The following is a 3644-nucleotide window of genomic DNA, read 5'->3' as shown; positions in this document are numbered from 1 at the left end:
CTGAAATATAACTATGATATCAACATGGCAGAATAATACAACACTAGCAGCTTGCACCAATGGCTGGTTTAAGCATATCTTACACGGAAACCATAGAACTGGTGACCGTTCCGAATAGTCCATCAAGCATTATCCCAGTCCCTTGCAAAATTATTACAAAAATCAAACACCTAGCAAACATATATATGTTTAAATGCATTCATTCAATGGATTGCCAATGAGGGATTGGTCCTTATTGTAAGGCCAATGAGGCCTTAAGTTGGAGTTTCAGAATGTTTGAGTTTAATCTAAGGAGGATATTTTTCGGTTATACGATGGTTTTTGGGTAACTTGTTCTCGATTTTTCCTCGACAAGTGCTTGTTTGATTAATAGTTATGTTAAATTGTCCAACTTTCCAGCCAATGCCACGGCTTAGTACGTAAGACAAAGGACGAGTGATAAACCGTAATTTATACATATTTTTACCCCATGCTTAACACATTTTATGGATGATTTTTCCTTAGAATTGGTGAATTCAATGCTCCTAATGCCTTAATTTCATGCTTTATGCTTAAGAGAGCATAAGAGAGCGAAAGAAACAAGAAACGGGCCAAAAACAAAGAAAATAGGCCAAAGTATGAAATCAACATGGCCTGGACTTCCTCACACGGACAGAACACACGACCGTGTCAATTTGGTAGAATCGAAGCACAACTTACCCGGGCGTGTCCCTGTCGAGCCCAAGTTGAGTCCAATTCGGAAAAGGCTAATTTTGAGGGCTTTTAGGCATTCTAAAGCCTATAAATACACCCTAGGGGAGGAAGAAAAAATACACAGAGAGAAGGAGGTAGGGAACTGCTCGAGGGAAGCCAATTGATCCATCTCAGAATCCGGATTCACCATCTAAACTGAAGATCTCTCCTCAATTTCTCTCCAGGAGTTTTGGATTTTCTTTCTGTTTTGTATTCATTATTCTTCTGAGATGTTTTCCTTTTTAGTTATGAACTAAATCCCCCAAATACCTAATGGGAATGAAACCTAAGACGAATCTTGTTATTATTTTCTGAATCGTATGATAAATATTTAACTTGTTCTTAATTATGTGTTCTTAATTCTTGTTTTGATATCCCAAGATACTAATTCAAGATAAGCTCTTATTCAGAGGAGGAATAGACCCTGTCAAAGAGTACAATTGTCATAATTAAGCGGAGTTGATTGCGTGCCTAGAGATAGGGTGACAAGATTTTGCCGGATTAGGGTGAAACCTAATAAGGGGATCCATAGATTGAGTTAATACAACCCTAGGGTGTTTATTAGAGAAAAGTCTCAATTATTCAATCTAGGGATTAGACGTTATTAGTCTTGAATAGAGATAATAACATAACTTAGGGATCTCTACGAAACAAGCTAAATGAATAAATCGTCTGATTCGGAGTCAGAATAACAAGTGAAGTCTAGGTGGATTTGTCCTTAGGTATTGTCTTAATTCAATCGTTTTCCGAAAGTAATTCCCTAATTCTATTTTTTGTGAATTCTTAGTTTAGATATTTAGTTAATTAAAACAAAACCCCCTTATTCTTAGGCTAAATAATAAAAAGACAGTCATTACTAGTACTTTTAGTTCCTTTGGGTTCGACAATCCGGTCTTGCTAAAACTATACTATTGTTTGATAGGAACACTTGCCTACATCGTGATAATAGTTAGTTTCAAGAACGATTAATTATAAATATATAAAACTTACCTGTCACGAAAATCGCGATCAAGTTTTTGGCGTCGTTGTCGGGGAACTAAGATATTAGGAACATTCAATTTTTATTACTTTAGCCATTTATTTTTTTCATGCAATTTAATTTAATTTAATTATTATTATTTAATAATTTACTTTTTTCTTTCTCTTGGCAGGTTTTTATAGTTTATGACTAGAAGAAACCTGTCAGGACCACTACTTTTTGACGAAGAAATCGATTGCACAGTTTGTAGAAACCAAAGAGAAATAAGGCAAAGCTTAAGATACACAGAGAACGAGCAAGAGGACGATAGTCAAACCCCAACTGAAGAGATGGCTGAAAACCAAGACAATCAGCTACCTTCTGCGATACCCGTTGAACTAGCAAATAAAAATCCTGCTCCACGCACTATGTATGATTATGCTAAACCTAATTTAACAGGAACTGAGTCAAGTATAGTTAGGCCTGCTATTGCTGCGAATAATTTTGAATTGAAACCTAACACTATTCAAATGATACATCAATTTGTTCAGTTTGATGGTTTGCAGGATGAAGATCCAAACACTCACTTGGCAAATTTCCTAGAATTCTGCGATACATTTAAAATTAATGGCGTTTCTGACGATACCATTCATCTTCGGTTGTTCCCTTTTTCATTGAGGAACAAAGCTAAACAGTGGTTGAACTCGTTACCACAAAGGTCAATTACTACTTGGGAACAAATGACCGAAAAGTTTTTATTAAAATATTTTCCATCGGCTAAAACAGCCAAATTACTTAATGATATCTCTACTTTTGTGCAGATTGATTTAGAAACTCTTTACGATGCATGGGAGAGATACAAGGACTTACTGAGAAGGTGCCCTCACCATGGGTTACCGCTTTGGCTACAAGTTCAAACATTCCATAATGGCCTAAATCCTTCCACTCGACAAATGGTTGACGCAGCTGCTGGCGGAACCGTCAATAATAAAACACCTGAAAATGCCTACGAATTTATTGAAGAGATGTCACTGAATAACTATTAGAGGCAAGTCATGAGGACTAAGCCAACTAAAATAGCAGGCGTTTATAACGTCAATTCGGTTACTATGCTGTCAAACCAAGTAGAACTTCTAAATAAAAAGATTGATGGTTTACTTGGTTCTACTTAGGTGAATCCAGTAATAAGGTGCGAGACGAATGGAGGAGGAACATGCACAGAGTATCAACCCTTCAACCCTAGCATCGAGGAGGAACAAGTCCAATATATGGGTAACAATAACTCTAGATCCCAAAATAACCCATATAGTAACACTTATAATGCAGGTTGGAGGAACCATCCCAATTTCTCGTGGGGCGGTCAAGGAAATCAAAGACCACAACATCCTCCGAGTTTTTAACAACCACCCTATCAACAGGAAAAGAAACTGAACCTTGAAGAGATGCTGTCTAAATTTATCTCGGTGTCATAAACCCATTTCCAGAACACCGAGATAGCACTTAAAAATCAACAAGCATTGATCCAATGGCTCGAAACTCATATAGGCCAGCTTTCCAAACTAATCTCCGAACGACCACATGGTAGCTTGCATAGTAATATTGAACCCAACCCAAGGGAACAACTCAACGCGATTAATGTTCAATATGAAGAAGGATTCATTAAGCCTGAGCCAGAACTAAGGTAAGAAACTGTGGTGAGCAGAGGTAAAGGTGAGGCAGGTCATAATAAAAACAAATCAGTGAATGTCGAATATAAACCTCAAGTGCTATACCCAACACAACAAGGAAAGACCACTCAGATGAACAATTTGGTAAATTCCTTAAACTCTTAAAAAAATTATATATTAACTTACTATTTATTGAAGCTCTATCGCAGATGCCAAACGCAATGAAATTTTTAAAGGAGCTTTTAACAAATAAGCGAAAGTTGGATGAGGCATCGCATGTAGAGCTA

General features: G+C 36.9%; 1 non-coding gene across 1 annotated transcript; it reads right to left on the bottom strand.

Moving 5' to 3' along the window:
* Window positions 1-2474: 2474 nt before the first annotated feature.
* LOC121204153 (small nucleolar RNA R71) lies at window positions 2475-2585 on the bottom strand. Its single transcript, XR_005899081.1, has one exon. It is a non-coding gene; the product is annotated as a small nucleolar RNA R71 (small nucleolar RNA).
* Between the last annotated feature and the right edge of the window lie 1059 nt (window positions 2586-3644).

This window comes from Gossypium hirsutum, chromosome A07, assembly GCF_007990345.1.
Source record: "Gossypium hirsutum isolate 1008001.06 chromosome A07, Gossypium_hirsutum_v2.1, whole genome shotgun sequence".
Classification (NCBI taxonomy): domain Eukaryota; kingdom Viridiplantae; phylum Streptophyta; class Magnoliopsida; order Malvales; family Malvaceae; genus Gossypium; species Gossypium hirsutum.
Note: the sequence above shows the minus strand (reverse complement) of the source record. Positions and strands in the feature narration are given on the sequence as shown.